Raw genomic sequence first — 13,453 nt, forward strand, 5'->3', positions numbered from 1 at the left:
TACTATTATAGAGTATAGCATCCTAAAAATTATTAATATAAGTAATAGTAAATTCTTACTAATTAATATAAAAAAAAATTAATAAGCTATATTAATAAGTTTATTAAGTAAAGCCTCTTTATATCTTATAAGATACTTTAGAATTTTATAAAAAAAATTACTAGTAAGAAGTCTAGAAAATACTAGTTTAGGTATTTTATAAAATATTATTAAGATAATCTTATTTTAATTTATATAATAGTTATTAATATTATATAAAAATAAGTTAATTCTATATATAAATATACTCTATATTTTAAGTTATTAAGCTAGAAAATATAATAATATAAGTTATAGCTAGAGAATATCTATAATATAAATAAGAAAGAATTTTTTATTAAAATACTAGTTAAAGATCTTAAGATTTTCTTAAAGTAGAAATATATAATTAAAGAAGAGTTTAAATAATATTTATAAAATAAAAATTATAAATAAATAATTTTAATTACTTATATTTATACTAATAGAATCTTTTTTTTACTAGATTTTATTTACTAGGCTTTTACTAATAATATATAAGATTTCTAGCTTTAAGACTTTAATCTTAAGCTTTATTCTTACTTCTTTACCTTCTCTATAAGTAATTAGACTAATAATAAGCTAGAATATACCTAGTTAACTAATATATTTAACTATAAAATTAAAAATAAGATATATAAGTAATAAAAGTTTCTTATTTTTAATAATTATAGATCTTACCTTATTATAAAGTTTATTAATTATTATAATACTAATAAGATCTTATTAATAATATATTTACTTTATTTAACTTATTTATTATAATTATTTAATATTAGGATCTTTAGCTCTCTTTTTATTACTTATAATAAGAATTTTAAAGACTTTCTATATAAATTAATAGGCCTTAATTATATTATTAAATAGGACTTTTTTTATTTTTTCTAGCTAGTTTAAAAATAAATCTTATTAATAAAAAATATTCTTTCTTTATAGTAAATTATAGGAATATAGCTACTAAATCTAGAAATAATTTTAATTTAATTTAATAAGTAGAATAACTCTAGATCCTTCTTAAGTAATTTCTTATATTCTATTCTATAGATAGAGGACTAGTAGAAAATTAAGAAGTTTTTAAATTAAGTTATTACTAATATATATAATAAAAATATTAAAAAGTTAAGCTTAATAATATATTATTTTTTTATAGAGAATATTATTCTAAAACTATATTATTAAAGCCTTAAATTAGCTCTCTAGAATAAAAAAAAGAAATTGTCATGGCACGAAGCCATAGTACCTATCTAGTTAGATTCTGCCTTAACTGTCCGCCCTTATCCCTATATTTAAGTCATGTTGTCCTTAATCCTATTATAGCTCTTCAAGCTATGTTCTATCTATTACCTAATACTTATTATTCTACTATTCTATCTAGTTAGCTCCTAATTAATAAATATCTAAATCTAATTCTATCCCTTAATATTATATAGCTCCTGTTTATTAGAAGTTAATTACTACTATCATGCCTGCCTTACTACCTATACTACCTAAAGATATAAAAACCCTCCTATATAATACTTCTAATAAATTAAGATAGTATATTACTAAGATATACTAGTTTTTTATTACTATTATAGAAAAACTTTATAAATTATTTATCTTATATTTTATTATTACTAATCTTTTTAACTATATTTAATAAAAAGATAGTATAATTAAATACTAGAAGATATAAATTAAAAAAACTTAATAAAAATTATTTAAAGTATTTATTTAGAATAATATATTTTTTTAATTATTATTTTCTTTTAAAAAAGATATTAATATTACTATCCTTCCTATTACTATTACTACTTTTACTATACCTATTTTTATTATCTAAACCTCTAAATAACTTCCTAACCCTAATAAGTTTAATAATTAATAAAGTAACTTAAAATACTTTACTTCTTAAATTTACTAGAAAATAATTATAAACCTTAACTATTTTTTAACCCTAAATAATAGAATAACTTATATAACTAGTTACCTTAAAGAAATCTTATATACTTAAATCTTATTATATATTTAAGATAGAATCTATAAATTAAATAATTATATTAAAATTTTAAAAATTTTAAAGAAAGTTTTTAAAAATCTAAATTTAAAAGTTAATATTTATATTAATTTATTTTATTTTTAATAAATTTATTATAAATTTAATATTTTTTTTACTAAATTCTAATATCTTATATTAAAAAAAAATATAAATAAAGATATTTTACTTATAATTCTAGAATAAATTATTAGCTAAAAATTTTAAAAAATATTAATATACTTTAAAGCCTTATTATAATATTATAATTTTATTAATTACTTATAAAATCTAGAAAATTATTATTATTATTATATAAGTACTACTCTATCCCTATTTATAAAGAATTCCTAGCCTTCCTAATCTATTTTAAAGCTAACTCCTGCTACCTAAATTCCTATAGTCCCTATTAATCCTATTATTACTACTACTTCTACTAAAGATCTAATAAACCTATCTATTACTTATTATCTTAATTATTAAACTTAATACCTATATTATTACTATAGTAGTACTAACTATCTAGTAAGTAGCTACTTATACTCTAATTAAAGACTAACTAGCTATATCTTTATATTTATTACTAAACTAGATCTATATCCCCTATTAACTAGAATCTTACCTACTAAATACCTTATATTCCCTAAATTAGAAAATAAAGTATTTCTAACCTAAGCTATAATTAGGAATACCCCTAGTACTCTTTCTATCTATTAAAGGCTATAATAGCTAAAATAATAATAAAGAAAGAAAATTATTAATTTAAACTAATAATCTTATTTATTAATCTAAAAATCTCTAATAAGACTTTATTAATCTTTATAATAATTAACTCTAAAGTTAAGAATAAATATTTTATAAATTATAATTAAATTATAAATAATTAATTAGAAATATTATTATTAAAGAACCTTATCTTACTAAGAGAATTTAATAATATTTTAATAAAATTTAATTATATTATTTATTTTATTTATTTAATTTAAAAAATTTATAACTATATTAAAAAGAATATTATTTTTTTTATAATTTAATTTATATATTTTTTTATTATTCTTAACTTATTTTAGTTAAAGACTTATAATTTCTAGATTAGATTTATTAATTATATTATTTTATTTAAAAGCCCCTATTATAAGAAGTACTATAATATATCTTTAAAATTTATAAAAATTTTAATATTATATAATATATTATTAAAAATTTCTTTCTAATATCTTAATTCCCACCCTAAATCTCTAAAAAATTAAGATATTACTAGAATCTTAATTACTACTTATACTATATATACCTACTATAGATACTAGATATTTACTATTATTATTACTAATATTAAAGTTACTCTAAACCCTATTATTATTACTAAATCTAAGCTATAAGAGTAACTACTCCCTAAGTTTACTAAATTTTATAATATATTCTTACTAAAGAAGGCCAAGTACCTACTATTCTATTAATCTAATAATTATAAGATTAAACTATTACTTAAAAAAACCCTATCTTTTAGGAGCCTATATAGTATGTCCTAAAATAAATTAAAAATTTTAAAAAAATAGATTAAAGAGAATTTAAAAAAAGATTTTATTTATTTTAGTTTTTTTCCTACTATATTCCCTATTCTATTTATAAAAAAATCTAGAGAAAGCCTATAATTCTATATAGATTACTAAGCCCTAAATATAATTATTATAAAAGATTATTACTTATTATTATTAATAAAAGAGATACTAAATAATTTAAAAGAGATAAAATATTTCTTAAAAATTAATATTATCTTTACTTTTAATAATCTATAAATTAAGAAAGGATAAGAATATCTTATTACTTTTTAAATTTAATTAAGCTTATTTAAATCCTTAATAATATTATTTAGACTTACTAGAGCCCTAATATTATTCTAGAGATTTATTAATAAAATCTTATATAATTATTTAGATATCTTTTATACTATATATTTAGATAATATTCTAATTTATAACTAAACCTATACTAAATATACTTATTATATTTAATAAGTATTAGAATACTTATAAATAATAGGACTTTATATTAAATTTAGTAAATATAAATTCTTTATATATAAGATAAAGTTTCTAGAATTAATTATAGGTAAAGATAGCTTCTAAATAAACTTTAATAAAGTAAAAATAATTACTAAATAAAAAATATTAATTTATTTAACTAATATTTAAGCCTTTATTAACTTTAGAAACTTTTATTACTAATTTATTTATAATTTTTTAAAAATTATTAGATTATTAGTTAATCTAATTAAAAAGAATATTAATTTTAACTAAATATTTATTTATTAAAAAATATTTAAATAATTAAAAGCTACTTTTATAAATATCCTAATATTAAAATCTTTTAACTAGTTAAAAAATATAATTCTAGAAATTAATATCTCTAATTATATATTTACTAGAGTACTATTATAATATAATAATAAAAATATATTATATTTTATTATATTTTTCTTTAAGAAATATTCTATAATAAAATATAATTATAAGATTTATAATAAAGAATTATTAGTTATTATTTATTATTTTAAAAAATAATACTCTAAATTAGAAGAGATTCTATTATTTATAAAGATTATTATAAATTACTAGAATCTAAAATATTTTATATTAATTAAGTTATTAAACTATTAATAAGCCTACTAGTCTAAATTTTTATTAAAATTTAATTTCTAAATATATTATTACTTTAAGAAGTTAGATATTAAGCCTAATATATTAACTAGGAAGTTAGAAAACTTACTTAAAGAGGGGAATAAATAATTTCTTTACTAGAGCTAGATTATTCTAAAATCTAAAAATCTACTATCTAAGATTACTATTAATTTAAGACTAAATATTAATAATTAATATTAAATATACTTTATTAAATAATCTATTACTAATAAATTAATCTCTTTATTACTAATACTATAATTATTATTTAATAAAACTTATCTATAAAATAAAAAGCTCTAATCTATTTTAAATATCTTAAAAAATAATCTACTAAAATATTCTAATATTATACTAGCTAATTATAAATATACTAATTTATATTTAAAATATTAAGATTAATTTTATATGCCTAATTATAATAAGATAAAAGTTAAAATACTAAAACTTTATTATAAAAATCCTATTACTAAATATTCTAAAAAAACTAAAATATATAAATTAATATTATATAAATATTTCTAGCTTAGGATTTATAAATATATTAATTAATAAATTTAGAATTATTATCTTTATTACTAAATTATTTTTTTTTAAAAAATAAAATAAGAAGTATTAAGATCTTTATTAATTTCTAAATATATTTAATAAAATATAAGTATAGACTTTATTATATACTTATTATTAAATAATAGTTATAATACTATCTTAATTATAATTAATTATTTAATAAAGATAAAATACTTTCTTCCTTATATTAGAATAATTAATATTAAAAAAATAACTAATCTATATTTTAAGTATATTTAAAAGCTTTATAATATCTCTAAAATAATTATATTAAATTATAGAGTCTAATTTATTATTATTTTTTAAAAATATCTAATATCTTACTTAAAAATCTATAACTTATTATTTATTACTTATTATCTTAAGATTAATAGCTAAACTAAATATATTAATACTATTCTAGAATAATACTTATAAGTATATATATTATATTTATAAGATAATTAATTTAAATAATTATTAATAATTAAATTTATTATTAATTTTATTTACTCTAAATTTATAAAAATATTATTATTTATAGCTAATTATAAATTTTATTTAATATTAAGATTTAAATTAAGCTACTTTATTATTTACCTTATTAAGAAAGATATTAAAAAATTTACTAATACTATATATAAGATTTATAAGTTTATTTATATTAAGATCTTATTTATTTAAGCTTATTATAAAGTATAAGCTAATTATTAAAGATAATCTATATATTATTATATTATAAAGTAAGAAGTCTAGCTAGATATCTATAATATTTAAATATTTTATTTATAAAAAAAATTAGATTAAAAGAACTTTAGACTATATTATATTAAAAAAATTATTAATTTATATACTTATAAATTTAAATTATTTAAAAATATAAAAATTTATTTTATATTTAATATATTTTTATTCTATTCTATTATTAATAACTCTTTATTTAGTTAATACTCTAATTTACTACTACCTATTAAAGTAAAAGAATTAAAAAAATAAAAAATTAAAAAAATTCTTAATTTCTAATAGATTTATTAAGATTATAGTAAATTTAAGTTATAATATATTATTAAATAAATTAGATATAATAAGTTAATTAAAGAGCCTGCTAAATATCTAGAAAATACTTACTAACTAGTAAATAATTACTATCTTTATTATTTTAAGAAACTCTAGCTAATTCCTTCCTAATCTTAATAAAGCTTAATCCTAAGAGGGGGGGTACTATCATAGTATAAAGCTATAATACCTATCTAGTTAGATTCTACCTTAACTATCTACCCTTATTCCTATATTTAAACTATATTATCCTTAATCCTATTATAGCTCTTCAAGCTATATCCTATCTATTACCTGACACCTACTATTCTGCTATTCTGTCTGGTTAGCTCCTAGTCAATGAATATCTGAATCCGACTCTGCCCCCTGACAGAAATATTAATATAAAAAATTCTTATAATTTAAGTTTATAATTTTTAAAAATAGTAATATAATTTTTTACTCTTTTTAAAAGATTTAACAGGCTTATAATCTTTAAATATAGAAGAATAAAAGTATATAACTTACTAAGATATTAAAGAAGTAAGAAAAGATTTATTAATAATTTATTAAAAAAAAGAAATAATACTTATTTAAAGAGTAAAAGAGAAATTAAGTATTTTAGTAAGAATTATAACTACTAGAGATAGAGTAAAAAAAATAATAAAAGAAGAATACTTATCTAGTAAAGGAGATAAATTACTAGCTTTAAAATAATTTCTAGTAAATAAAGAAGTTTCTAAAGAAGGTTTCTAAAATTTTATACTAGTAAAAATTTATAGAAATTAGACTAATAATATTTATAAAAGTTCTAGAAGCTCCTTTAATAATAAATTATTAAGATTATAAAATCTAGCTCCTATAATATTTTTAAACTAATTAAAAACTATATATAGAATCTTAATAATAATTATATTTATTTACTAAAAGATTATATAATAATAATAATTATATATAGTTAAATTACTTTATATTTAATATTGCTGGTAGTAGTGAAATCGGGCGTCAGGTGGGATTGGGCGTCAGGTGATCACCGACTGTAGAGGACGTTGCGGCCATCAAGAAGGTTGCGGGCGTGCTTGATCACTTCGCAACATTGAGACACACTATCCCTGGGTCTCTCTGCAGGGGCTTTTGCCGAGGCCTTCTGTTTCCCGAGACTGAAGATCTTATTTTCGACAATCTTGACGAGATGGAGAAGTGGTTTAATAGCCGACTTTTCGAGTACAACCCGAAACTGAGTTTCAATAATTGCAAGCTTGTCCTCTACCACTTAGATATAGCACCTCGAAATATCTTGTGGCAGGAAGACAGCTCGCTGTGCCTTATTAATTAGGCATCTGCAGGCTACTATCCTAGGTTGTTCGAGTTCTGCGCACAGTACAGTAGGTTATTGAAGGAAAAGACGGCAGCTTTAATTTAGTCCTCTTGAACTTGATGAATCCCCTCTTAGATAAAGAGATAGGACAGAAAGAGGCTATCTTGAGTGCTTGTAGAAATATCCAAAAGTATCCTTTGTAAGTGCACGCAGCTGCAGCTGGTTTTGATTAAAACTGATCCGACTAGTCAATACAAAAGGTTAAAGGCGTGTCGAATGGCATCAAGGAATTCGACGGATTTTATCCCTGTACCTCCGCCGCAAGCAAAATTAGCCCATATTTTATGGCCTGATGGGAACCAATATTCTTTAGTGTTATTCGTCAGGGTCCTCAAAGGAAGTATATCACCATACCCACGCGTGTGGATTCTCAGAATAGTTACTCATCGTCAAGGGTACGAAGATGACCTGTTGCTTAACTGTTCCTTGTGGCCTACAGTTTGACCTGCCCCTTCTGCCAGTCTTTCACCACCCTTTGGTCTCCTATACACGGATATATCTAGCCCCTTAGAAAAGTACATTGCTCATCCAACTGACTCGAAAGTAGGGTCCTCAAATATATGAGCTCATCAAAGGATCAAGACGAGCAGCTAGTCAACCTCAGTCGCACTTATTTCCACGAGCATCGTCCTAAATTAACCCGATTTTACAGATTAAATATCACACATCCCTTGTTCCATTTGCCAATATTTCTCTTGTTTCCCTGCCTCTCGGCACCATTGATTAAATAACGGGGTACCAGACCCGAGAAGGAGGAGTTTGAAGAGAGGCGGTATTATCCCTTGAGCACCGAGGTTGATGTCGTGTGATCGAGTCCGAGGACCGTTTCGCATCTCCCAGTAGTCTTAGTGATTAAGTTAGGATCGGTGGTGAGTTCGTCCGTTTTCCTGTATACTCCGGTAGGCGCTTTTTGACAGATAGTCTAGAGAAAAGCGCTTATCCTTATTTGCAGACCAGTAGCTAGGCAAAGAAAGAAAGCCATGGACAACATCCACATATCACGGTGCACCTTTACAACACTCAGCGACCCAGGGGTACCTTTGAAGAAGGGCCCAAATCGCTATAAAACCCAGTAATATACACATTTCAGACTTACTATTACGCATTCTGCCCCTCCCCCCCTCCTCTAATTATGTTTCAACGCGTGGCAAGCCAAGATAGAGGTACTGACCCCTAATCACCTACCTGGAGGTATAGACATAGCTAATTTTACATAGCTATAGGAACCCTTATCCTCCTCTAACCTATACACTATAAAGAAATAGTAAGGAAAGAGTATTCTCTATATACCTCCTCCAGTCTATAAAGGTACTAGTATCTTAACTACCAACCCAGGCTCTACCATAAGGACCCTTTAGGGTTACCTTGATAAGGAGGAATACCAGGCAAAGATATATTATAAGGTACTAGCTGAGCTAGCTACCATAATAGACAAGTTTATTAATATTTAGAAGAGTTAGAATAAGAGGGCCTATATAATAATAATTTATAATAAATTTATCTAGTTTATTATTATCAAGAACTATACTACTATAGATAATTATATGCCCATGTATATATACAGTCAGCCCATAACTATAATAGTATTAGTAACCTCAGGCAAGACCTCTAGCAAGTTTATAGCCTGGGGGGCCGCGCAGACCCTAAAAAACTTAGGGGGAGAACCCGCACCAGCCAGGGCACATAATACTAGGTAGCTTATACCTAATTTAGATAGGACTGCCCCCACTACCATAACAAAGTTAGCCTGGAGTAGGTCGACCATATTAATAAATACTAGAAATAACCACAGGGTTCTAATTACCCTACCAGGGAGGCTCCTCCTTACACACCCTAAAGCTTATATAGTATGTTAAGCCCTAGTAAAGTATATTCTAGGGCTCACAACCCTTAGTATAATACCCAGGATCAACCTAACCAGGACTAGGTAGGTAGTTATCCCAAATAACCTTACTACCTAGAATTTTCTAGTAATAAAGGAGGTAATAAATATTATAAAGAGTATACTAGATATGACTAATATCTATATTCTATAGAAATAGTATAACTATATAGTATCTAGAGTGCCTAGCATGGTAGTATCCTATAATAGCACGTGCCTGGAGACAGGCATACTAATAGTAGATAAAGTACTAGTATAAATAGGTATAAAGCCAGTTAACTACCACCTATTAAGGCATGGGCTGGACATGTAGATCAGGTATATAATCTAGATAGTCTCCTTCCTAATACCTGCCAGGAACTTTACTCTATTTAATAATAGCTAGTAGTCCTAACTTATTAAGAAGCAAGCCTCTATAGAGTAATATAACCCAGGCTGCTAAAAATACTACTACCCCCCAAGGTATATAAAACAGCCCTACTATGCCTGGTACAGCACACTAACCAAGAACCATGCTAGGCCTACAGGGCCAAACTATAGCAACCCTCCCTACTATACCAACTACTTTAGACTATTTAAGGTAGGGCATGAGAGCTACCTTATAGCCCTGTGCAGGATTAATAGTTCCCTTATTAAACTATCTAAATAGGACCTAGTATATATTAGGTGTTATAGGATACATACCTTCTAAGATATCTATAACTAGATAATAGTAATAGCCTAGCTATATATAGAGATAGGCAGGGCCTAATCTTTAAACCCTTGCAAGCATGCGGCAGAAGCGCCCCTATAGCTAGATATAAACGCAGAGGGCTTCTAGGTTATAGAATAATATTTAGCCTAGGCTATTATATATATAGGTAATATAAACCTAAAGGAGCTCTCTATCTAGAGCCTCTATACCTTCCCAAGCTTTAAGCAGGCAGTGAGTGTGCGGACTCTAGGAATAGAGACTAATACTAATAAATTATCTAGTATCTAATATTAGGGAGACCTAGAACAAGATATAGCAGGAATTATATAAAACAGGTCTAGTACTAGTAGGATTTTATAATTTACTAGGCTAATATTAGTAGATTAATACTAAACTATACTATAATTCTGCAGCTAGCCTATAAATAGGGCTGCGCTATAGCCTATATACAGGAGCCATGGACAGGCCTAGGAACTAAAATATAAAATTATCTAGTATTTAAATACTACTCTCTAGTCAATAGCTAGGGGGACTAGAAAAAATAGATAGAGAAATAACCCAGGGTACTTATATATATGTACCAGGACCCTAGCCTGGGGGTAGAGTAATATAGGCTAATTAAGAGCTAGGATCTACTCTAAATAATAGTAAATAGTACCTGGGTACTAAATATATATTAAGAACCTATTATATATAAAGTAATAGATTATATAGTAATACTAGTCTTTACCCCTAACTATATTATAGGGGGTGACTTTAATATTATATATAATATCTTTAAGCTAGGGGCATAAAACCTTTATAGGGGAGGAGAGCTCGTGTAGTAAATAATTAATAGTAAAATAAATTATATAAGAGAGCTAGGGGTAGCTACTTATATAATAAGATATATCCTAGACCTGACCTTTTCTAATATAGCTTTTGTACGCATGAAGGTCTATCTAGACCTATATTATAGCTTAAACTACCAGATATTAATTACTATAGTCCTAGGGCATACACCCGCGCCCCTAGAAAGATAATAACTCAGGATCCTAGATAGGGACCTAAAATAACTAGTAGGACTAGTATAGAATAGGATAATAGGTCTTCTAGACTTAGAAGGCCTGCTAAATAGCCTAGTACTAGACTAGTATATGGGGAACCTAGGGAAAATACTTTAAGAAGCTATTAAAATAGTTAGGAAACTTTCTAACCCAGGCTAAAGGGCTACCTCCTAGTAGATAATAGAGTGCGCAGACTCCTATAGTAGATAGCTAGTAAAATTAAACTTAGAGGGGAGAAAATACTTCTAGAATATAGTTTATAAAATTAAATACTAATATTAGATGGGTATTATTAATAGGGTTAGTAGTAATAAGAAGCTCTACTAGGTTATAGTCTAGTATAAATTAGGGCTAAGGATAAAGATACTACCTCTTTAGGTAGACAGCCACATAATTAAGAATATCTAGGAGAAAGTTAAGGTACTCTAGTAGGTTATTCTTAGATAATTTAATTTAGTAGATAACTTAAGATTTAACCCTGTGATAGAGGCCTACTAGATTAGAGATAAGTACCTCCCCTGGGGAGGGAGAATATTAGAAGAGGAGATAGAGAAAAATATAATTAGGGTAAGTAGTACTTTCTCTAGAATAAATATAATTATAGTGCAGGTCCTTAAAGCCTGCTAGGAGTATATAAGTAAGGTAATATATAAATTATATAATAGGTACCTATAGTTAAGCTACTTCCTAGTACTATAAAAAGTAGTAGAGGTAATTATACTTCTTAAAATAAGTAAGTAGAATAGAATCTTTTCTAGATCCTAGAAATTAATTACCCTATTATTAGTAATTAGTAAAGGCCTGGAAAGAATAGTTATCTAGAGAATTATATATATAGTACTTATATATAGAGTCTTGAGCCTATAATAGTATAGCATGCTTCCCTAATACTCTACTATAGATCTAGTTATAACCTATATATATAATATTAAAATAGCTCTTATCTAGAATAAAAAAGTAACTATAATTATAATAAATATACTAGGGGCCTTTAATACTCTCCTATAATATAGGCTACTAAAATAAATAGTAGAGTAGGGATAGCCCCAGGCCCTGGTCACCCTTATTAATAGCTTCCTGACCAGCAGGCTAGCTAGGGTCTAGCTAGAGATAATACTAACTAAAGCAGACCTAATACTCTATAGAATATTATAGGGCTTGCCTTTATTCCTAATTCTCTTCCTACTTTATATAGTAGAACTACTCCTGCAAGATATAATCCTTTATTTTAGGTATATAAATAATCTTTACCTGAGCCATACTACCTAAATACTAGAGAATAACTATAAGTAACTAGAGGCAGATATCTAGGGAATACTAGCTTAGAGTAACTAGAATAAGATGGCCTTCATACTAGAAAAGCTAGAGATAATCTATATTATAAGAAAATAATATAGTAAGGTACCTAGCCTGAGAATTAGTAACTATCTAATAATATAGCCTATTATGGAGGCACCAGGATAGAAGTAACCAGTACTTAGATAGCTAAGAGTCTACTTTAATAGGTAGCTCTCCTGGAGGAGGCATGTAATAGAAAAGGTAGCTAAGGTAAGGGTGGTAGTATAGTATATATAGGATCTAGTAAGGATAGTTTATAACCTACTAGCAGCCTTACTATAAAAGATAATTATTACTTATATCTTGCCTAGCGCACTCTATAATATAGAAGTATAGTATAGGGGCCGCATAAAGCTAGAATAGTATACTTAAGATATAGAGATTAGTACCTGCCTGGGCTAGTATATAAATATACTAGAGAAGATCTTGGTCCTAATTATTAGGGGGGTTTTCCTAGTTTTTAAGACTATACTAATAGCAACCCTCTTTAGAGATGCTAGCCTACTATTAGTAATAGTAGCCCTAGAAAAAGCATGCCTGTAGTTTATACTCTATCTTTAACTAGTAAATAAGAATAATCTCCTAGTTAAGAGAATTAAGCCCCCGCGTATATAGAGAGGTCGCGAGACAAGATTACTTTAAAGACTAAAGATTAAGCTCTAGATAATAAGGGCCCTCCTCCTAGCTATTCTCTAGCTAACCCTAAACTAACTATATTATATCCTAAGATATATGACAAATCCTACAGGGGAGATTAGAAAGAAGGAGGTAATAGAGGCCTT

The sequence above is a fragment of the Aspergillus ochraceoroseus genome (assembly GCF_002846915.1).
Source record: "Aspergillus ochraceoroseus IBT 24754 chromosome Unknown P175scaffold_2, whole genome shotgun sequence".
Lineage (NCBI taxonomy): Eukaryota > Fungi > Ascomycota > Eurotiomycetes > Eurotiales > Aspergillaceae > Aspergillus > Aspergillus ochraceoroseus.